This window comes from Schistocerca gregaria, chromosome 3, assembly GCF_023897955.1.
Source record: "Schistocerca gregaria isolate iqSchGreg1 chromosome 3, iqSchGreg1.2, whole genome shotgun sequence".
NCBI lineage: Eukaryota > Metazoa > Arthropoda > Insecta > Orthoptera > Acrididae > Schistocerca > Schistocerca gregaria.
The window spans coordinates 619,478,838-619,504,516 of NC_064922.1; the positions used below are offsets into that span (position 1 = coordinate 619,478,838).

General features: G+C 38.1%; 1 protein-coding gene across 2 annotated transcripts in view; it reads right to left on the reverse strand.

The window, feature by feature from the left end:
- Positions 1-25,679, reverse strand: part of LOC126355205 (RING finger protein 145-like) — a 223,447-nt gene that overhangs the window by 149,056 nt on the left and 48,712 nt on the right. The gene's annotated exons all lie outside the window — the stretch shown is intronic.

Here is a 25,679-nt window from a genome sequence, read left to right on the forward strand (position 1 = left end):
AACTGATTTTGTTATTAAAGAATCCAATTGCAGCCAATAAAATATAATCTCTCCAGTTAAATTAGGAATGGGTGTCACTGTAGTCTGAATATGAAACAGAATCAATCCTGACAACTTAAAACTGGATGCCAGCCCAAGATTATAACTACCAATCACACTTGTTGTGGGCAAAGTATCAATGTGGCGTCAAGGAATGAAGCATGGCCCACCTAACAGTGTTAATAAGCCACTACCTCTCTCCTAGTTCTCTAACTCCTCAAAAACTCACTAGCCTGCCTTGCTGAACTAGCACTCCCAAATGAAAGGATGTAGTTGGGAATGTACTTTTTAGCACACTCATAATCGTACACAATTTATTTCTTGAGTTAATCATTTTTCAATCCATCATGAGCGGGAAGTTTTTTTGGTTCTATGTAATCAACTTAGCACAACATGCTAGATTTTTTCATTAAAAGTATTCATGCTTGAGAGCTCTGTTCAGTGATACTAACTTCGTACCACATTTTCACTAAACATTCTGCAGTTGACTGTTTCTCCAATTTATGGTTGATCAGAAGCATTGTGAAGTTTGCCATTCAATCTGATTTTAAAGACCTGTGTAAATCACTTTTTACCTAATAAGTCTCAGATGGTCATTTATGAACAACAACTTGTGTGATATGTCTGAGTCACTCTGTTTTATAAAAAATCTTAATGAACTAGTGGGCTAATTTGTTATATGAAATGAATTGGTTGTCATTCTTGAGTAGCAAGAAGTTGTTTTGACAGCTGCTTAATGACACGAAGCAGACATAGGCAAATGTACTGGGTAAACTACGATAAATAAAATATTAGAGTTAGTGCAAGTGTATAAATAACTATTTGCTCTCATAGACACTGCTTAATTTTCATAATGTCTACTCTATATAACAGCTGCTCAGTTTGTGCTACACTGCAAATGGCATGTCAATGGCAGGTCTATGAACATCTCACAGGTGAGACTATTGCTGAGGAGAACTTAATGTATGATGTCTGTCCACTTTAACTACACAGCCAATTACTTTTCATGCTCAATGAAACATATGTCAAGAGCCCACTAATGTTAAAGATGTGAACAAATGTCAACTGCAACATCAATCAAAGTAACTGGAAAAACAACATATTTTTAATATGGAAATTCTATTGATACTTATAATGCAATTATCCCAGAATCTAGAAAGCACAATCTACAACTAGATAAAAACTGTGGCCCAAACCAAAGCAAAATTATTCTTATCATCTGGACCTTGAGCTCATGTTTGGTTCTTCCTGGTCAAACACAGATAAACTGAACAGTGGTTGAAGACATGTTCAAGGCATTTGTTGAAGTCAATGAACTGCACCATTAGACCTGGAACTAGCCCTCTAGTGTTGAGCCAGATTGGAAATGTGAATCAGAAATGGTTTATAATGTGACTGTTGACTTTTCCAGTACATACAGATGATGAAATCTTCTCTGGCTTTCACCTGGGTGACTGCAATGAAAATCTATGATGTTTTGATGAGTTTCACTCTCATCATCTCCCAGCAATGTGTAGAAACTGTGCAGGTGTCCCTTATATATACCTGAGTGGTGGCCATCTCTCCTCACTCCTTATTTGAGATATGGGGTTCTGTGATCTGTGCTAAGAGAGAAAGGCCACCGTTTGACTCTCAATGCTGAATGCATTGAGAGTCTTGCCCGGCCCGTGAAGTGTCAACTGCTAGGGGCGTTCTTGGCATATAGCTGCTAGTGCACGGTCCCGTGCCAAATTTAGTCGATAGCCCTCCTGCCTGTTGGTATGATTGTCATGGATTGTTATTTCAAACGATTCTTTGATGATGCTCTCCAAAAGTCACCAGCTTGGCACAATATTTTTATTTTAAATTTTGATGTATGTCCCTCCTCAGACGTGTTCTGTCACTGCTGATTTATCTTAATGCCCCAGATATACATAGCTAATGTGTTCCATGTAGCATTCCAAGAGGGATGCAGGCCCGTGCTTGCCCAGAGCACTGACAGCCACATTCACAAGGAATGGTATATATAAAGAATATTTGCAGCTGTAGCTTGTCCTTTACCAAGCCAAGTACATCTTTTGTTTATCATGGTGCTCAAAAGATGGCCTAAATGTTCTCACAATTTTGACTGAGGGAGGCCAAATATAGGGGATAAAGGTGAGTTTCTCTTCCTCTTTTTCTACCATTTTATCTCCTCCTCTTTTGCAGATCACTGTACCATTTGATTTGTTCAATGCACACCTAGTTTGTTCTTCACTGTACTCGTTTTGGAGGAACATATGTCTAAGACAATGCAGTTTATCTGGGAAGCTTTTCTGTATCACAAATGGCACATGCTCTGTGTATGCAGTTATTAGAAGACTGCAAGGCTCCATCAACGACAGCTGATTACATAAAAGGTACAAATTTGGGTGTCAGGAACCAAGTGAGGTGGAACAGTGGATGGCAGACTGGACTCACAGGACGACAGTTCAAACGCACATCCTGCCTTTCAGATTTAGGCTATATGTGAAATCTCTAATCACTCCAGGCATATGCCGGGATGGAATGGGCAAGGCCAATTTCCTTCCCCATCCTTGACACAATCCAAGCCTTTTCTCCATCTGTAATGACCTCAACGACGATGGCACGTTAACCCGATCTTCCATTCTTCTGTCCTGTGTGCCAGGAACTCATTCAGAGTCTCTCTACCATGTTCCCACAGAATAAAGGTGTCATCTACCTAATGACAGAACTGTTTGGGCTTGAGCCATGAAGTTTTTTAGTGCTCCATATACAGATTCACAATCCTGGGGGCATGTGGATAGCCCATGGCTATTCAATCAACTTTTTCACAGAACTCCTCATCACATATGAAGTAGGTTGTGGTGAGTACATGTCCAAATAACCTCAATGTTTGGGTCTCAAAATGATCTGCTAAGAGTTCCAAGGTGTTGAAGTGAGGTCATTCCATTCAACTAATCTCGACCTCCCTGATCAACCATCTCAGATTTCATTGAAATTTTATGTGCAAATTCACTCATGCCCTAATGAACACTGCTAAAGTTTAACACTCGTTGAAGCAATAGAGGGCTGATATACAGTTGTCTGCCTGATGCTGTGTGTGACGCTAAGCAGAGCAAGTGTGAATTTCTGGTGATTTTGAGCTGTTATTTCTTGGGCAATATTTTGTTGAAAGAAATGAAACGGCCATCTTGTACAACTTCCTGCACTCCCTTAAGAGTCATAATAATCAGAATTTTACCAACAATGTTCAGGCAGAAAAGTTCAGGAAAAATTGCACAATATAAGGTTTTCAATATAAAATATCATTTACACGCAGCTTTCCAAATTCCTGGAAAATCAGTTCAAACCCGATTTCCATAAAATTTTCAGAATAGGTCTTGAAAGGAGGATGTAAGATGAACATCAACAAAAGCAAAACGAGGATAATGGAATGTAGTTGAATTAAGTCAGGTGAGGCTGAGGGAATTAGGAAATGAGACACTTAAAGTAGTAAAGGAGTTTTGCTATTTGGGGAGCAAAATAACTGATGATGGTCGAAGTAGAGAGGATATAAAATGTAGACTGGCAATGGCAAGGAAATCGTTTCTGAAGAAGAGAAATTTGTTAACATCGAGTGTAGATTTAAGTTTCAGGAAGTCATTTCTGAAAGTATTTGTATGGAGTGTAGCCATGTGCGGAAGTGAAACATAGACGATAAATAGTTTGGAAAAGAAGAGAATAGAAGCTTTTGAAATGTGGTGCTACAGAAGAATGCTGAAGATTAGACAGGTAGATCACATATCTAATGACGAAGTATTGAATAGGATTGGGGAGAAGAGGAGTTTGTGGCACAACTTGACCAGAAGAAGGGATCGGTTGGTAGGACATGTTCTGAGGTATCAAGGGATCACCAATTTAGTATTGGAGGGTAGCGGAGAGGGTAAAAATCGTAGAGGGAGACCAAGAGATGACTACACTAAACAGATTCAGAAGGATGTAGGTTGCAGTAGGTACTGGGAGATGAAGAAGCTTGCACAGGATAGAGTAGCATGGAGAGCTGCATCAAACCAGTCTCAGGGCTGAAGACCACAACAACAACAGGTCACATTCAATTTTCAATTAGAAAATTTGTTTTCTGTGACTAATTTCAAACTAATCACAACTGGAAAGAGCATGTGGTGAAGCGTCCAGAAAATCATTTTGTATTTTCCAATATGCACTAACAATACCTGAAAATGACTGACAAATTTGAGGGAACGTGCAATGGCAACAGGCTATACTGCAGCAACCTGTTGCCCATGTTACACTGTGGTCTCCATTTTGAACTGACAAGTAATACCTCAAAATATTGTGTTTGTCCATGGTGATATTGTCTCTACCTGTCCAAGAACATAAACTGGCAACCCAGTCGGTATAGGAGTCAAGCAATACAAGCCATGAGTGTGTTTCTACATCCAGGTTCTCAAGCCTGTAATTTGGTTTCTCAATTTACATTCATAAGCCAGGTGATGGCACCTGACTGCTTAAAAGCCATTTCGTAAGCTTTATCGCCCATCCTCAAATCTATTGGGGTATCTCACATTGTTGACAAGCAAGAAGTAATATCAAATTTGATTTTAAACTTCTCAACACTGTGTTTTACATTATTTGAAATTTTTTAGCCAGTTTCTCTTGTAAACTGTTTGGGAATTAATCCTATCTTACAGATGATGATACTGAAGGAAAAGAGGGCGTGGAAATGAGGTACCCAACAACCATCCTGTCTTTCGGCCCAATAAAATAAAAAAGCTGGGCCTTGAGGATGTATAAATTTAATCAGAGTGTCATTTTGTTCCATTGATATGTCAATGTTGCCAATCCACCTTATCATATATACAAGCAATGTAATGGCTAAGTAACAGCTTCATTTTGGTTGCGAAAGTTGAATAGATCTTTTGGCGTCAATTTTTGATTTGTTGATGGCCTCTGTAGGCTCGCATGAGTAGCCAATTGCTTGGTTGTGCCACCAATTCCATCAAACAGAGTTTTTCTATGGCTAGTGCCCAAAAATGTTCTGTTGCATGTCAATGTTAAAATCGTTTTCTTATAATTTTTATATTGTGAGTCAACAAAAAGTAAGTCAATTTTCAAATAAACACATGTACAGGTACCATATCATTACCTAAACAAATGCAACAATGAACAATTTACGACATACCCTCATTGACATAATAAGCTACAAAAGGTTGTAATGTAGCTTGCAAATTTTCCCAATGAAACCCCTAACCAGCATCTTGCGCAACAAACTACGAATTTTAATAAGTCTTCAGTACATAAATTAAGAAACCAAATTACAGGTGTGGAAATCCACTGATGTCTGGCACTGCACGACCCCAATGCCAACAGCGCTGCTGGTTCATGACCCTGAATGGATAGTGAGAATGTTACCATGGATCAACACAATATAGCGAGATATTACTTGTCATTTTAAAAATATAAACCACATCTAATGTAACATAGGGGTTATTTCATCTCAAATCAAACAGGTCATGTCAACTTGTGGTCATGAATTTTTCTGCAAAAAAATATATATTAGACCTCTATATCATATGTGTTAAGAAGTAAGGTATTTTCGCTTTACCTTAGTTTTTGTAAATGGTATGGCCCTCTGATGAAATGTATATTTTGTAAGTAACCCTTAAAACAGTAGAGTGGAAAAAACCCTAATAAACAAAAAGTACTGGAGACATGGCAGAGTTTTGTGTCTAAGCTCCCTCTTAATGTGTTGAAATTTAGTTGACACCTGCGCATTTATGGGCTTCCTTTAAATTAAAAATTTCCGATGAAAGTACAAAATTTAAGTTAATTTTTCCACTTAAAGAAATCTAATTTGGAAATCACAGAACACTATCTTTTCTGTCACATTACCAGATATTACTGATGTTAATATAAACAGTATCTTCTCTGCTCCAGCTATCTGTATTACGTAAATATTTATTATTAAAAACATAAAAAAACTGTATTCACAAGTTTTAAATTATTTACTCAAAAACTTCCATCTGAAAACTTTTGAGAATTACACAAAATATTGTTTGGTTAATATGTTAGTAGTCAATGCAAACTCAGTGGGCAACATTTTTCTGTGTAAAGTGTTAAAAATTTTTCAACATTCTGCATATTTTGCATCACTGAATTTCTAGTGTAAAATATGCATGCTGGTAACACTGTTACCAGTGCTCTTCTGTTTATAATAACCGAGTGAGAACTTGCACATAAACAATTCTGCATCAAATTTTGTACTTGGTTTAAAATTTTTGTTAGATACAATGTCAGTAAAAAGTAGTGATAGAGTGAGGTGTATGGACTATGAAAAAAGACACAAGAAGGCGGTGTTTAAGAAAAGTGAAAAGCACTTCACAGTAGTTAGAAATCTGTTAGAGGTATCTTGGTCCTCAAGTAAAGGTAATAGCATCACATACATTGTGCAGGGATTGCTGTACTCACTACAAGAAGAAATTTAGTGACAATCCACCTAAACGATCGCCATCACAAAATGTGAAACTGATGAAGACAGTGCAGATGTTTATATTCCTGGGCGTGAAGTTGCTGATGTGTTGAATGTTAGCATTTCTGCTGTAGCCCCTACTATATCTCCCCTTAAATGTCCAGGGAAGGTAAGAAGCACAAGAAGAAAACAGTATGTAAAAAGAAATATGGAAGAAATCAAAACAAGTTTTACACAAGCAACATCTACAAAACTTTGTGAAGTGTATAATGTAGACGCAATTTGTACAGCACCTGAGGATATTGATACGTGCACAAATGTGTGGTTTCAAAACCTAAATACTGCTATCTCAGCAGCCACCTATACTGAGAAGGTACAGTTACTCACACTGATACCAGGTAACTACTATAAGCAGCAGTTACAGAAATACACACTCACTTCCTTACATTATTTGATTTGAAAAGCTCACAAAATAAAAAATGAGAAAGGTATTTGGCCATTCCCAGATTCTTTCTGTGGGCATCTGTTGCAAGATGATACACATACTGTTGCTCTGGAATATTACCTAAGTGATGACAAAGATTACAGCACGCAAAATCCTAACCAGGCTCGTGCTATCTCTGTTAGTGAAAATGGTGAAAAAGTTAAAAAGGTAAAAATATATATGACAAGATCAGAGAAGCAAATCTCCTAGTGAAAATGGAGAACCTGAATTTAAAAATTAGTGTCACAAAATGCTACTTCTTGTGACCAAAATGAGTAAAACTCCAGCCAGTGAAGGAAGTATGCACACGTATTTAATGCACAATTTGAAACTTGTTTGTTTCACCATAAGCAGTGTCACAGGAAAGAAGTACACAGAGATGGACCTGATGCTTTTGCCTGTATATCAAGAGTCTCAAGATAAATGTTGATTGCAGGAGAGTGCAATGTGTTCTGGTGCTGAAGTGATGACTCTTGAAGCATTACACCTTCAGGATACTGACAATGATATAACCTGTGCATTGTGGTAAGGAGGAGGGTTGGTGAAGAGACAGTAAAGTCAGAGAAATTGGTTACAGAGGTTATACATTGGGTCATGAAATGAGTAGCTCACCATCAAATCCAGAGGATTCACATATAGATCATGGCAGAAGTAAAATCAGGCACATCGCAGAATACTGACACATTAGTTCTTCATTTCGACTTTGCCGAGAACTGGTCTTTTACATTGGAAAACAAAATTCAAAGTCAACACTGGCACAGTTCACATTATCAATATTCACAGGTGTTGCTCACTTCCTTGGAACATCACACTGTTTTTCTATTGTCAATGATGATCTCATTCATGACAATGCACATCCATGCTATACTGTGAGCATGTTAATTGATGACATGCCCTCTAGAGGCCATGCATTTCCTAAACATGTGTATGTGACTGATGGTGCAGCATCTTATTTAAAAACCACTTTCAGCTTTATGAGCTTGGTCAACACTGTGGTACAGGAATTAAGACAAAAAATAGATATTTTCAGCAACAAGCCATGGAAAAAGTGTATGTGGCGGGGTAGAAGGCCTCTGTGAACATCTTGCAACAAGAATCTCCAACATGAAGCTATTCATGCAAGAAGAGATGCTACTGAATTTGTACACACCATACCAACACTAGTAACAAACATGAAACTCTTAATTCTAAATGAAAGTACACTACGGAAATTCCATTTAAAAAAGAGAGAAAGTGGTCTGCTATGAAGCCTGTGGTAGGAATTCAATCAAGTCACTACTGGGTTTCAACCCGGAGTGGCACATATGTTGTAAGGAAGGTTCTCAATGAAATGCAGCCTAGTACTGTGCGTGAAATTCAGAGGCCAGAGTACACATTAGAAGACTTTGTAGTGAGCAACTTCATTTCTTGTGGGTATGACAATCAGCAGTGGGTGGGACAGATAATAAGTGTCTCTCTTGAGCTGTAAGACATAACCATCTCCTTTATGACTCCTCATGGTCCTGTTAATGCTTTCAGATTAGATTAGATTATTATTCATTCCATGGACCCATAAAAGAGGGAATCCTCCTGGGTGTGGAACTTGTCAGATAAAAACATTACAAAATGTAATTAGAAAAACTTGAGCTTCATTAATTTTAATGATCCTCAGTCAATAAACAGTAAAATTATGTACATGAATTAAATTTTATAACAAATTTTCATTAAAATGGTCTATTGCACTTTTGAGAAACTCAAGGACGCAATAGGAGTTGGCCACCAAAAATTCTTTTAAATTATGTTTAAATTGTGCCTTGTCTGAAACTAAACTTTTAATGGTTGCTGGTAACTTATGAAAATATGTGTTGCTGGATACTGGACTCCTTTCTGGGCAAGAGTAAGAGATTTTAAATCTTTATGTATATTGTTCTTATTCCTAGTATTGATACTGTGTACGAAGCAGTTAGTTGGAAAAAGAGATGTATTATTTACAACAATCTTCTTTAAGGAATAAATATTCTGAGAAGCTGTGGCTAATATGCCCAATTCTTTGAATGGGTTTTGACATTATGTTCTTAGATTTACACTTCTCATTACCCTTATTATACACTTCTGTATTCTAAAATTTTTTTCTCTGTTTGTGGAGTTACCCCAAAATATGATACCATATGACATAATGGAGTGAAAATAAGCAAAATATGCCAATATTTTTATATTTGTATCTCCTATGTCTGACATCATTCGCATTGCAAACACAGACTTGTTTAGGCGCTTTAGCAGTTTGTTAGTATGTTGCTCCCAACTGAATTTATTATCAAGTTGTAATCCCAAGAATTTTACACTCTAAACTTCTCCTATTTCCATGTCACCATATTTTATACACACACCAGAAGGAAATCTCTTGGAAGTTCTGAACTGCATATAGTGGGTCTTTTCAAAGTTCAATGACAGTGAATTGGCTATGAACCACTTATTAATTTCAGAAAAAATTTGATTAGCTGCCCTTTCTAAATTTATATTTGACTTACTATTTATTGCAATCCCCCCCATGAACCATGGACCTTGCCGTTGGTGGGGAGGCTTGCGTGCCTCAGCGATACAGATGGCCGTACCGTAGGTGCAACCACAACGGAGGGGTATCTGTTGAGAGGCCAGACAAACGTGTGGTTCCTGAAGAGGGGCAGCAGCCTTTTCAGTAGTTGCAGGGGCAACAGTCTGGATGATTGACTGATCTGGCCTTGCAACATTAACCAAAACGGCCTTGCTGTGCTGGTACTGCGAACGGCTGAAAGCAAGGGGAAACTACAGCCGTAATTTTTCCCGAGGACATGCAGCTTTACTGTATGATTAAATGATGATGGCATCCTCTTGGGTAAAATATTCCGGAGGTAAAATAGTCCCCCATTCGGATCTCCGGGCGGGGACTACTCAGGAGGATGTCGTTATCAGGAGAAAGAAAACTGGCGTTCTACGGATCGGAGCGTGGAATGTCAGATCCCTTAATCGGGCAGGTAGGTTAGAAAATTTAAAAAGGGAAATGGATAGGTTAAAGTTAGATATAGTGGGAATTAGTGAAGTTCGGTGGCAGGAGGAACAAGACTTCTGGTCAGGTGACTACAGGGTTATAAACACAAAATCAAATAGGGGTAATGCAGGAGTAGGTTTAATAATGAATAGGAAAATAGGAATGCGGGTAAGCTACTACAAACAGCATAGTGAACGCATTATTGTGGCCAAGATAGATACAAAGCCCACACCTACTACAGTAGTACAAGTTTATATGCCAACTAGCTCTGCAGATGATGAAGAAATTGAACAAATGTACGATGAAATAAAAGAAATTATTCAGATAGTGAAGGGAGACGAAAATTTAATAGTAATGGGTGACTGGAATTCGACTGTAGGAAAAGGGAGAGAAGGAAACATATTAGGTGAATATGGATTGGGGCTAAGAAATGAAAGAGGAAGCCGCCTAGTAGAATTTTGCAGAGAGCACAACTTAATCATAGCTAACACTTGGTTTAAGAATCATGAAAGAAGGTTGTATACGTGGAAGAACCCTGGAGATACTAAAAGGTATCAGATAGATTATATAATGGTAAGACAGAGATTTAGGAACCAGGTTTTAAGTTGTAAGACATTTCCAGGGGCAGATGTGGACTCTGACCACAATCTATTGGTTATGACCTGTAGATTAAAACTGAAGAAACTGCAAAAATGTGAGAAATTAAAGAGATGGGACCTGGATAAACTGAAAGAACCAGAGGTTGTACAGAGTTTCAGAGAGAGCATAAGGGAACAATTGACAGGAATAGGGGAAAGAAATACAGTAGAAGAAGAATGGGTAGCTCTGAGGGATGTAGTAGTGAAGGCAGCAGAGGATAAAGTAGGTACAAAGACGAGGGCTGCTAGAAATCCTTGGGTAACAGAAGAAATATTGAATTTAATTGATGAAAGGAGAAAATATAAAAATGCAGTAAATGAAGCAGGCAAAAAGGAATACAAACGTCTCAAAAATGAGATCGACAGGAAGTGCAAAATGGCTAAACAGGGATGGCTAGAGGACAAATGTAAGGATGTAGAAGCTTATCTCACTAGGGGTAAGATAGATACTGCCTACAGGAAAATTAAAGAGACCTTTGGAGAGAAGAGAACCACGTGTATGAATATCAAGAGCTCAGATGGCAGCCCAGTTCTAAGCAAAGAAGGGAAGGCAGAAAGGTGGAAGGAGTATATAGAAGGTTTATACAAGGACGATGTACTTGAGGACAATATTATGGAAATGGAAGAGGATGTAGATGAAGACGAAATGGGAGATACGATACTGCGTGAAGAGTTTGACAGAGCACTGAAAGACCTGAGTCGAAACAAGGCCCCCGGAGTAGACAACATTCCATTAGAACTACTGACGGCCTTGGGAGAGCCAGTCATGACAAAACTCTACCAGCTGGTGAGCAAGATGTATGAGACAGGCGAAATACCCTCAGACTTCAAGAAGAATATAATAATTCCAATCCCAAAGAAAGCAGGTGCTGACAGATGTGAAAATTACCGAACTATCAGTTTAATAAGCCACGGCTGCAAAATACTAACGCGAATTCTTTACAGACGAATGGAAAAACTGGTAGATGCAGACCTCGGGGAGGATCAGTTTGGATTCCGTCGAAATGTTGGAACACGTGAGGCAATACTGACCTTACGACTTATCTTAGAAGAAAGATTAAGAAAAGGCAAACCTACGTTTCTAGCATTTGTAGACTTAGAGAAAGCTTTTGACAATGTTGACTGGAATACTCTTTTTCAAATTCTAAAGGTGGCAGGGGTAAAATACAGGGAGCGAAAGGCTATTTATAGTTTGTACAGAAACCAGATGGCAGTAATAAGAGTCGAGGGGCATGAAAGGGAAGCAGTGGTTGGGAAAGGAGTGAGACAGGGTTGTAGCCTCTCCCCGATGTTATTCAATCTGTATATTGAGCAAGCAGTAAAGGAAACAAAAGAAAAATTTGGAGTAGGTATTAAAATTCATGGAGACGAAGTAAAAACTTTGAGGTTCGCCGATGACATTGTAATTCTGTCAGAGACGGCAAAGGACTTGGAAGAGCAGTTGAAGGGAATGGACAGTGTCTTGAAAGGAGGATATAAGATGAACATTAACAAAAGCAAAACGAGGATAATGGAATGTAGTCAAATTAAATCGGGTGATGCTGAGGGAATTAGATTAGGAAATGAGACACTTAAAGTAGTAAAGGAGTTTTGCTATTTAGGAAGTAAAATAACTGATGATGGTCGAAGTAGAGAGGATATAAAATGTAGACTGGCAATGGCAAGGAAAGCGTTTCTGAAGAAGAGAAATTTGTTAACATCGAGTATAGATTTATGTATCAGGAAGTCGTTTCTGAAAGTATTTGTTTGGAGTGTAGCCATGTATGGAAGTGAAACATGGACGATAACTAGTTTGGACAAGAAGAGAATAGAAGCTTTCGAAATGTGGTGCTACAGAAGAATACTGAAGATAAGGTGGATAGATCACATAACTAATGAGGAGGTATTGAATAGGATTGGGGAGAAGAGAAGTTTGTGGCACAACTTGACTAGAAGAAGGGATCGATTGGTAGGACATGTTTTGAGGCATCAAGGGATCACAAATTTAGCATTGGAGGGCAGCGTGGAGGGTAAAAATCGTAGAGGGAGACCGAGAGATGAGTACACTAAGCAGATTCAGAAGGATGTAGGTTGCAGTAGGTACTGGGAGATGAAGCAGCTTGCACAGGATAGAGTAGCATGGAGAGCTGCATCAAACCAGTCTCAGGACTGAAGACAACAACAACAACAACATTTATTGCAATGTTTGTATCATCTGCAAATAAGACGAACTTGGCATATGGTAATGTAGCAGATGACAGGTCATTAATATACAGAAGAAACAATAGTGGCCCTAGTATGGAACCTTGGGGAACACCACATGTAATTTCTTCCCAGTCAGATGATGCCTGATTGCCTACTGCTGAAGTGTTATGTAATGACATCCTTTGCTTTCTGCTAGTAAGATATGACTGAAACCACTTTGCAGCACTGCCAGTGACATCATAATATCTAAATTTACTTAAAAGAATGTTGTGATTCACATAGTCAAACACCTTTGACAGGTCACAGAATATGCCAGTTGCCTCTAATTTGTTGTCCAATGAATTAAGGACATTTTCACTGTAAGTGTAAATAGCTTTCTCAATATCAGAATCCTTAAGAAACCCAAACTGTTACTTTGACAGTATGTTATTTTCACTAAGGTGCTTAAGTAGACACTTGAACATAACCTTTTAAAAGGTTTTTGAAAAAGCTGGCATGAGTGAGATTCAGCATATTTAAGCCAGTCCGGGAATGTTTCTGTGACAAGTGATTGATTACACAAATAACTTAAGATATGACTAAGCTCACATGAACACTCTTTTATTAACTTTGTTGATATGTTATCATAACCACTAGAATGCTTCGATTTCAAGGACTTTATGATGGATTCTATTTCTTTGGGTGAAGTAAGTGTCAATTCCATTTTACTGAGATTGCTTGTGTGCACTTGTCTCAGATATTCCGTTGAATTATTTACTGAACCTAACAACCCCATGCTATCAGTAACAAAATACTTGTTTGAATGGTTTGCAACACATCATGTGTTTGTTTTCAGGGTTTCATTTATTTTTAGAGCTATTTGTTCCTCTTCATTTCTGGTCCTATCTGTCTCTGACTGAACTATATCCCATATTGTTTTTATTTTATTGCTGAATGTATTTATCTTCTTCTCATAATGCAGGTGTTTAGATTTCTGGATAACCTCCTTCAATATTTTGCAGTAATTTTTGTAATGAGCTATAGTGCTAGTATCAAAGGTGTCCCTACGTATCAGATAGTGTTTCCTTTTTGTCTCTCATGATTTCTTTATCCCTTGTGTGATCCATGGTTTCTTATTAGACTTCTGCTTAATTTGAGTTATCTTCAGGGGAAAACAATTTTCAAATAAGGTGCTAACTTTATTAATGAATGTTTTGTATTTTCCATTTGTGTCTTGGATGCTGTAAACATCCATTCTATGAATTTCTTTGAGCAAAAAAATTCTCAGTTTTTGACTGTTTTATTGGCCTTTTGTACTCAGTTCTGATAGATGTTTTACCCTGACAATTTTCAAAATTTAATGTTAGGTGTTGAATGTCATGGTCAGATAGCCCATTTTCTACTGGTTTCGTAATGTGGCTTAGTTGCCTAGAATTTTCTATAAATATACCAGGAATGGCAGTCTTAGAACATTTGTATACCCTAGTTGGGAAATTTACAGCAGAAATTAAATTGAATGACATTGTAACTGATTTCAGTAACTGTTCACTGACAGTGTTTCTTAGGACATCTATATTAAAATCACCAGCAACCACTAGTTCCTTGTTTTTTTAATTTTAGATGTAGGAAGTATGCAGCAGACCTCAGCAGTTACGGTGGCTAGGACAGTTGCAAAGTCTAAGAGAAAGAAGAAGGTTCTGCTGTTAGGCAGTTCTCATGGTAGAGGTGTAGGCCAGCAGTTGCAGGAAGTTTTGGGGAGTGAGTACCAGGTCACCAGCATTGTGAAGCCTAATGCAGGATTGGTTCAGGTGACTGTTAACATAGGCGGGTTATGTAGGGATTTTATTAAAGACGATCAGGTAGTGATTGTGGGTGGGGCTGGTAATAGTATTGATAGGGATGGGGAGTATGATATAGATGGTGACCTGGAAAGGATAGCCACTCAGACTGGCAACACGAATGTGCATTTCGTGGAACTGTTTCAGCGTCACGATCGGTCTCACCTTAATACAGCCGTCAGGCGTAATAACACGAGACTTGGGGGTGCGCTGATGACAGAAGGCATGAGTCACATTTCAGTGGTGTCGGTGGAGTCTATCAGCAGGACGGGTTTCACTAGACACGGCCTGCACCTCAACAGTTATGGAAAGGGGAGGTTGGCTAAGCTTATAGGTGAGAGCGAAGGTGGGTGTGGTGGGATCACTCATGGGAAAATTCCGGTAGTTGTGGGTGTTAGAGCTGTACCTTTTTTAGACTGAAGTCAGCTGATAGGTATTCCTGCTTAAGCGAAATCTCTCTAAGAAAGAAACCACTTTCGACAAAGCTTAGGTATCCGATTAATGAGGGAATTAGTATATTTCATCAAAATATACAAGGTATTAGAGATAAAGTTAGTGAACTGCTTATAGATGTTGACTCTGAAATTATTGGTATATCTGTACACTTCTTAAATAAGGAGATAATTCAGAGGCTTCCTTTACCAAGATACAGGTTGGCTGGCAGCTTTTCTAGGAGCTCTTTGCGGGTGGGAGAGTAGCCATGTATGTGAAAAACGGTATCCCATTTGAATCAATTGATGTTTCAAAGTACTGCACTGAATGTTGTGCAGGTGTGGTTAAATTTAGAGGAGCTAAACTTCTTACTGTTGTTATTTATAGATCCCCAGACTCCGATTTCACAACATTTTTGCTAAAGCTAGAGGAGGTTCTTGGTTCACTTTATAGGAAATACAAAAAGTTAGTTATATGTGGTGACTTCAATATTAATTGTATAAGTGATTCTGCAAGGAAAAGGATCCTGGTAGATCTCCTTAATTCATATAATCTTATGCAAACCGTATTCTTTCCAATGAGAGTGCAAGGGAACAGTAAAACAACCATAGACAATATTTTTGTTCATTCCTCATTGCTAGAAGGGCATTCTGCTAGCAAAAAGGTGAATGGCCTTTCAGATCATGATGCACAAATTTTAAGTCTAAAAGATTTTTGTGCTGCAACACATGTTAAATATAGTTACCAACATTTTAGGAAAGCTGATCCAGTTGCTGTACAGACCTTTGTAAACCTTATCAAGGAACAAGAGTGGCAAGACGTTTATAGCGCTGATACAGTAGACGACAAATATAACGCTTTCCTCAAGACTTTTCTCGTGCTCTTTGAAAGTTGCTTTCCATTATAACGTTCAAAACAGGGTACTAGCACAAACAGGCAGCCTGGGTGGCTGACTAGAGGGATAAGAATATCTTGTAGAACAAAGTGGCAATTCTATCAAAACGTTAGAAACAGTCACAATCTAAATGCAGCACCCCACTACAAACAGTATTGTAAGGTGCTTAAAAAAGTTATTAGGAAGGCAAAAAGTATGTGGTATGCAGATAGAATAGCTAAGTCTCAGGATAAAATTAAAACCATATGGTTAGTCATAAAGGAAGTGCCTGGTCTGCAGAGGCAAGTCGAGGGTATAGAATCAGTGCGTAATGGGAATGTCCGTGTTGCTGATAAGTCACATATAAGTACAGTACTTAATGATCACTTTCTGAATATAGCAGGTGAACTAAATAGAAACCAAGTCCCAACAGGAAATCATATATCGCTCGTAGAAAAAAGTGTTCCAAGACTGTTACCTGAAACGCTCCTCCATGATACTGACAAGAGGGAGATTGAGTTAATAATTAAATCACTAAAGACCAAGAACTCTCATGGATGTGACGGGGTATCTAGCAGAATACTGAAGTATTGTTCCATGAATGTTAGCCCAGTACTTAGCCATATCTGTAACTTTTCCTTTAGGAGTGGTCGGTTATCTGACCAATTAAAGTACTCGGTAGTGAAGCCACTTTATAAAAAGGGAGACAGTGATAATGTTGACAATTATAGACCTATTTCTATGCCATCGGTGTTTGCTAAAGTTATCGAGAGGGTTGTACATACAAGGTTACTGGAGCATTTAAATTCACATAATTTGCTGTCAAATGTACAGTTTGGTTTTAGAAATGGCTTAACAACTGAAAATGCTATAGTCTCTTTTCTCTATGAGGTTTTGGACGGATTAAATAAAAGGTTGCGAACGTTAGCTGTTTTCTTTGATTTAACGAAGGCTTTTGACCACAAAATATTACTGCAGAAGTTGAACCATTATGGTGTAAGGGGAGTAGCTTACAATTGGTTCGCCTCTTACTTTAAGAACAGAAAGCAGAAGGTAATTCTCTGCAATATTGAGAGTGGTAGTGATGTTCAGTCCCAATGGGGCACTGTTAAATGGGGCATTCCCCAAGGGTCAGTGCTGGGGCCACTGCTGTTTCTTATTTATATAAATGATATGCCTTCTAGTATTATAGGTGATTCAAAAATATTTTTGTTTGCTGATGACACCAGCTTGGTATTGAAGGATCTTGTGTGTAATATTGAACCATTATCAAATAATGTAGATCATGAAATAAGTTCATGGTTTGTGGAAAATAATTTGACGCTAAATCACAGTAAGACTCAGTTTTTACAGTTTCTAACTCACAATTCAACACGAACTGATATGTTAATCAGACAGAATGGGCATATTATAAGCGAGATGGAACAGTTCAAGTTAATAGGCATTCGGATAGATAGTAAACTGTTGTGGAAAGCCCATGTTCACGATCTTGTTCAGAAACTAAATGCCGCTTTATTTACCATTAGAACAGTATCTGAAATAAGTGACATTTCAACACAAAAAGTAGTCTTTTCATACGCTTATGTCATATGGTAATATTTTTTGGGGTAATTCTTCTGATTCAAAAAGAGTATTTTTGGCTAAAAAACGGGCCGTTCGAGCTATGTGTGGTGTAAGTTCAAAAACCTCTTGTCGACCCCTATTGAATAGTCTGGGAATTTTGACATTGCCCTCACAGTATATATTTTCTTTAATGTCGTTAGTTGTTAGCAATATTATCTTATTCCCAAGAGTTAGCAGCTTTCACTCAGTTAATACTAGGCAGAAATCAAATCTGCATGTGGAATGCACTTCCTTGACTCTTGTGCAGAAAGGGGTGCAGTATTCTGCTGCATCCATTTTCAATAAGCTACCACAAGAACTCAAAAATCTTTCCAGTAGCCCAAACTCTTTTAAGTCTAAACTGAAGAGTTTCCTCATGGCTCACTCCTCCTATTCTGTCGAGGAGCTCCTGGAAGAGCTAAAAAATTAAGCAAATTCCAGTGTTACATTCTTGATTTTCTTTATTTAAACTAACGACTTGTCGCCTGAATATGTTTCTTATATTTCATTTTATCCGTTTGTACAATCTACAACTGAATATGTTTCTTATATCTGATTTTATCTGTTTCCACAATTGTGTTATAATTTCATGTATTGACTCGTTCCATGAGCATGGAGGAGACTTCTCCTTAATGTAGTCCCACGGAACAATAAATAAATAAATAAATCTTCAAGACCGTTTATAAACAAGTTGAAATTTCCTGAAAGTGTTCTGTATATGGCTACTATTAAAAAGGACCTATTATGAAATTCTATCTCTATTGCACTTGCTTCAAAATTAATTAATGTCAATATTCTTAAATTTAAAACTGTTTTTAACAAATGTGGCAACTCCTCCTTTCTCCATCTTTTGTCTACAGAAGTGGGAGGCTAACTTAAATTCTGTAAGGTTTAACATATCTATACCAGTGGTCACATGATGTTCAGAGAGGCAGATTATATCAACTGGGTTGGATGACTAATTCATCAATGCAAATAAGTAGTTCATTAATTTTACTTCTAAGCCCCAGAATATTTCGATGCACTAAAGATAGCTGGCATTTCAGATCTACCGAGATGAAATCATGTGGAAATAAAATTTCTGCTAATTGCTGTAAATTTTTAACCAACAGCTGTGGCCATCATCAAAAGATCAGTGTGCAGATCCCATTTTCCCAGTACTGCTCTTGTTGGATCATCCTTGTCCATGTGCGAATTCAACTAGGCTATAATTTCAATGAGAAACAGAAGAAGAAGAAGAAGAAGAAGAAGAAGAAAAAAAAATGAACTCTTTTCAACAGTGCAGTGTTGATTGTTACATTGTAGGCAATTTCAATTCATGGAAGGTCATAAGTATTAAAATCATGACAGAAGACAATAATAACTATTGAATAATATAACAGGAAAAATGGGTATAAATATTCCATATATCTCATTTTTGTTATAAAATGCTTTCAAACAAAACTATGACTTGTTTTCCCACTCATTTATAATGTTGTAAAGTAATTATTTTGGTTAAGAAATACCAGTTTTGCATGACATTTACTTAAAATCAGTGATCAATTTAAATATTTAGTCCATGACTTTCTGACCTTGGGAGTAGAGCTAGGTCTACTAACAAAATTTCTCACATTTTGTACAGACAAGATAAGTATTGCTCACTCTAATTGTACTGTCCCTAAGCACAATGACCAACTAATGTATGATGAAACTTTTAGAACATTTAGGATGGGGATTTTGGAGAAAATTGTTTCTAAAATAACCAAAAAATTTCAGGTTCTTTCACCTTTATGTACAAATATTTTGAAAGTTGAAGAATTTCATGCATTAATGTCATAGCTGACAGTTAGCAGTCCTTCCACTTTATCGTTTCTCAGGACAGTTAACATCCTGTGACTATTCATATTTTCAAAATATATTTTTGAAATTTGCAAAAGTTACAAATTTTCAGTCTATTTTTCCAAAAACAAAAAATGAAAAAAAAAAATCAGAAGTGAGTATGTATTGATCACGTCTCATAGCACTGGGAACAAAGTATTTACTGAAAATAAGTTCAGACTTCTATCACTTTTGGTTTCTTTATTACAATTTTTCCTTTCGTTATTACATTTTCACAAATAACTCTCATTTAGAAAGGTCTATTGCATTTTAACAAATCATCAGAAAATCAAAATGCTGCAAAATACTGTAGTTTTGGAGAAGTATCATGTGGAACTCCAACATATTCTTTTTTTTCCAGCATAGTTTTAAATAGCTATATGACACTTTCACTCTTGATCTGTATGATTTGAGATTAAATCGCCCATAGACAACAACCCGTTGCTGCAGTGTAGCCTGTTGCCAAGTTATATTCCTCCAAATCTGCCCACCATTTTCAAGTACTGTTAGTGCATGCTGGAAAATTTAATGTGATTTTCTGGATGCTTGACCACACGCTTTTTCCAACTGTGATTAGTTTGAAAACAGTCATAGAAAACAAATTTTCATAAAGCAAACTGAATGAGATCTGTTTTTGTAATTTTTAAGGAAATTAAGTTTAAACTGATTTTGCATGAAATTGGGAAGCAATACATCATGTTTTATACTGGAAAACCTTATGTTGCTAAATTGTTGTATCCAAAGTGTCATGCCTTTAATCGATGAGATATAAGAAGCCAATGTTAGAACTTTATTAACAGCTACTGCTTGAGTAATTATTATTATTATTATTATTATTATTATTATTATTATTATTATTATTATTATTATTATTTGGGGGGGGGGGGGTGGCACACTTAATACATGTTATTTTGAATGAGACTGCTTTTGAAGCTATAATAAAAATGGTATTTGCAAAAGAAGTGTCAGATATAGCCTATTTACACAGTTTCACAAAAATCACCCCTTTATCAACGAATTTGTAGATAACTGAAAAATAGCAGGTGGATGAATTTATATTCTACATTCTTGTGTTACCGGACAATTGTGTATGAAGTTTTATGTTCAGCACATCTTTACTCTATGAGATATAAGAATTAGAATTTTACATTTTTTTCATGCTGCAATTTTCCCATCCAACTTTAATTCAAATTATATAGCATTAGTAGATTGCATTCCACAATCAAACACACTTTCTTTTGTTGTTCAAACCATGATCTTTCTAATGAATCTAGTTTGGAGAGATTTACAGAACACAGTTTTCTGCAAAATCAAGTCTAAAATACCAAATATTTTACCTTTTTGCAAAATCAACATTGTACTTAAAATTATTCAATTTGGAGAGTGGTATAAAAATTAAACCTATTATTTCAGAACTTTGTGTTGTTAGGTTACTACATGCCAAGTTCCTTGCTTTTCATCCTTTTAGTCACCAAGTTATGATGCCTAACTGTGACATTTTCTCGAGTGCTGATTTTCTTGAGTGATTTTTCATAAAATTTTCTGGCTGAATATCACTTGTAAAATAATTTTCATTACTATTTTATAAGAGAATGCATGAAGTTTTACAAGATCGCCAACTTTTATTTTCTGTAACAAAATATTGCCCGAGATATAACAGCTCAAAATCGTCAGAAATTCATGCTCACTCTGCACAAGTCATGCATGATGTCAAACAAATGACTGTCTCAGCCAATATTGCTTCGATTAACATTAATCTTCGTCAATGTTCACTGCAGACATTTGCAAATGTTCACATAAAATTTCATTGAAATCTGCGAATGACAAGTATGAAAATGTTGGAAATTACGTGATTTCACGTGGAATGACACAGGGGTCTCTTGTGGAAAGACATGTCACATCAAAGCCCAGAAGCAGATCATCCTTCCTGCAGCTAATCTCTTTCAGTAAGGTTACGAAGTTGGCTGAGTTCTTCACATGATGGTTTTAGTGCCCCCAAGGATTTCAGAAGTGAAGCTAGATATATGGCCACTCCATACAGTATGTAGGGGCATTAATGGCATTCACTATAGGACACAGAACACATTGGTGCACGCTTCTTCATGAATTTTATGCTGTCATTAAAAGCATGGGCCCAATGGCCTTGCCACAGGGGTAACATAGGTTCTCATCACAACAGCAAAGTTAAGTGCTTGGCTACCATTTGGGTAGGTGATCATCCGGGTTTGCCGAGTGCTGTTGGCATGCGAGGTGCACTCAGCTCTTGTGATGCCATTTGAGGGGCTAAATGATTGAGAAGAAGAGGCTCTAGTCACAAAAACTGACAACAGCCAAAAGAGCAGTGTGCTGACCACATGCCCCTCCATATACACATCCTGTGAAGCCTGTCAGCTGGGGATGACACAGTGGTCTGTCAGTGCTGTTGGTACTTCTGACACCTGTTTGGACAGAGTTACAAGCATGGACACACTGGAGCCTTTGGATGGAACCACTTCATATCTCTTCTCATTAAAGCCGACTCATGGAGGAAAGCTACTGTTTATATTGTCATCTTTGGTGCTGGGTCCCACTTAGTTTCTCGTGGTTGTGATCACCAAACAATATTTCCTTTGTCAGCAGATAAGACTCTCTCTTATCAATCTTATTGCAATCCATTTTGTTGTTCTCATATTTGGTTTCAGAAGTTGGGATTCCAAACACATTACTGAAATGGGACATTATTTTTGATGCCGAAGGAGGAATCCCTGTCCTGCCTTCAGAAATGGTGGAGGAAATAATGTGGGAAATTCAGGATCATAGATAAATCCGACTTTCAAAGCCAAATATGACAGCAGCAGAATGGAGAACATCAACATTACTAATGATAACACAATAGTTCTACCAGCGGACGAGGGAGATATGAGAGTACTATTGTGTGCTGATGACTACCACCAGAAAATTAGCATTCTGTGACTTTTCAGCATTTCCCGATGAGTCTGTTGGAAAAACATTTCTTGGGTTTGCAGCAGGGTAACACTGCCCAAATCCCACAATATTTCATCAATGCAACTCTTCAAACTTTTCAGGTTGCGGTAGTTTGCTGTTGCCACACTGCTGCAAGCTGCAAGGGATGACAATCATTTGGCAGTATCTAAATTTATCTGGCCAGAATCAGGAAAAGTGTGTGCAAGGTGAATTACATCTTTATGATGTGCTGTGTCTGGCCGTGAATCAGAGGTTCTTGTTTCTCTTGTTTTAATTTAATGGCAGTCAGTACTGGATTCCAAGCAGTGCTTAGTTGAAAACCTGGATCCCTGTTGATAAACTTGTCTCCCATAGGAATATGTGCTGCCTCCTTAAAAATACAATCACAGAATCATGACACTGGTGATAAAACTTCACTCTTCTCATAAAACTTGTGACACCCTGTATTCAGCGAGTACTCTGTTACTGCTGATTTATTAGGTTGGCTCAGGTGTGTGTGTGTGTGTGTGTGTGTGTGTGTGTGTGTGTGTGTGTGTGTGTGTGTGTGTGACAATGGTGTTAATCACAACGTTCTTGCACCATTTGACGTGTCAGTCCACTATAAGATTTCCATTGGAATGGGGTCATATATACGACATGCTTTCTAAGGCCAGGATTACCTTTGACAAAACCAACGAATTCCTCAATTTTGCTGGTGGATGAAAACCACACTTGATATCATGTCTCTTGAGGCTTATTTCTATTCTTGATGACATGCTCAAAAGACGAGACACAAAGTGAGGTTTTCACCCACCAGCAAAATTGAGGAATTTGTTGTGGTTGGTCAGAGACATTCTTGGCCTTAGACAGCATGTCGTATATGATGTCCCATACCAATGTGGGAAATCTTACACTGGGCAGATATATTGGTTGAAATGTGCATGAATGTTATGCTGATCACCACTGTAAAGCAAGCTGGGACAACCTGGTACATCAGTGCGAGTGGAGCACTGTCTGAAGATGTGGCATTGCATGTTTTTTGACAATACTGAAGTTTTAACCTCAGCATCATCATTCTTGGGGTCATGTTTTTAAGGAATCCATATATATTCTTAAGACAGATAATATTATCAAGAGGAATGTCGGCTTTCAAATAAGCCCAGCCTGGAATCCAACACTGACTGCCATTACATTAAAACAGAAGAAACAAGAACCTCTGATTCATGACCAGATGCAGCACAGTGTAGGGCAGCACTGTCAATGCCTACTGTGTATTTGCCAAAGTCCTCTCTTTGGCTTCTGGTAGGAGGTACTAGAAGTGCCGCTTTCATCCAACTGTGAGTGCCATCCAGCACACACTTATTTCCTACTTCTGGCCTGATAAATTGCAATGGTGCCACATGATTATCATCAGTATTGTCCTGCAGCAGTGACAACAGCAACAACCACCACCTGAAGATGTCGAACAATTATACCCATGAAATATTGTGGGACTTGCACAATATTATCCAGCAGTAAGACCAAGAAGTGTATTTGCAATTGGCACTCTCATACAGGATCTCTCGTACAGGATCCAGCCTACAGCATGCTGGAGCTGGATCCAACACCAAAGATAAGAAAAACAAAAGCTTTGCTTCATGAGTCAGCTGTAACGAAACAATATAAGAAGCAGCTCTATTGACATGCACTAGTACTTTTATGGACTGCCTAAAATTCATTCCTGTAGTAAACACAGTTAATGCACCCACATATGGAAAGGTCAAGTAACTAGCCTAACTTCTGAACCCCATAGTGGGACAATGCAGTCATTACATAAAGAACTCGGCCGACTTCATGGCTCTGCTGAAAAAGGTGAGGCTGCAGAAGGATAATCTGTGCTTAGCTTCAATGTAACATCTCTTTGCACATGCATACCACTTCAAGGTAGCTTGGTACACTTATCAGATAAATTTGAGCCCCAAACATTGAACCTATTTGCACATATACTCGCCGCAAGCTACTTCACAAGTAGTGGAGAATTCTATAAAAAAGTTGATGGAGTAGGCATGGGTTCACAACTTGTCCCTGGGATTGCCAATTCCTATACAGAACACTTAGAGGAGATGGCAAGATGACACTAAAAGCTGTGTGACTCACACTGAAAAACTTCTTCCATTAGGTGGATGACACATTCGTCAAGTGGGAGCAGGGTGGAGAGACCCTGAATGAGTTCCTAGACCACCAACACATACATCAAATCATATGATACAGCCATCTGCAAAGAAGGGGGAGAGAAACTGGTAAAGAATGAGGATGAGAAACTCACCTTCATCCCCTACAACAGACCTCCCTAAGTCAAAATTGCAAGAATCCTTGGAAAAAACATCAAGGCCATTTTTTGACTGCCACAAGAAATGAAAGATGTGCCTGACTTGATACAGGATAAACTACAATCGCAAAGACCCAATACATATAGCATCCCCTGTGAGTGTGGCTGCCATTTCAATGAGCAAACACAGCACTCAATCTTGCAATGCTGCATGGAACACATTAGCGGCATATATCTGGGGCATAAAGATACATTATCAGCAGCAGAAGATAGCCTCAGTGAGGACAGTGACTTTTAGGAGAGCATCACCAGAGAAACTGCATGACAGTCTCATCAACAGGGACAAGGGATCTTAGCTAAGTTCGGCATGGAATTCTGCACTATTAGCTATACGCCAATAATTTAACGCTTCACGAGTCTGAGCAACACTGAATGCACTGAGAGTTGAATGGCTGTCCTTACCTCCACAACAGGATGCCGACATGTGTGCCTGGAGAAAGGGGTGGGGAGAGCCAGTCACCACTCGAGTATATTTATATAGCATGCCCCACACAATCTTGACATTCATCAGAAAATTGTGAGAGCAACACTCATCAAAACATCATGGAATTTCAACACAGCCACTTGGAAGGAAGCCTGAGGAGATTTCATGAGTGGGCAACAGTGTGATTTGAATAAAGGACCTTGCAAAGTAGGATGATTGTGTGACTTTACAATACAAATAACCATACCATAAGAGTAACCACATCAGAGAGAGTAGACTAACATGTGGTTCCTGAAGTGGACCATTTAAGCAGTCGCAGAGGCACCAGTATGTATGACTCATTGAGCTGCCCTAGTGACATTAGGTGACATGGCTTTGCGGCATTGGCACTGGTAACGGCCGAAAGCAAGGGGAAGCTATAGCTCTTATATTTGCTGAGGACACGTAGGTCTCCTGTATGGATTGATGATGATGCTATCTTCTAGGATACAATATTCTCGGGGTAAAATAGTTTCCCATTCAGATCTCTGGCCGGGGACCACTCATGACATGTTATCAAGAGAAA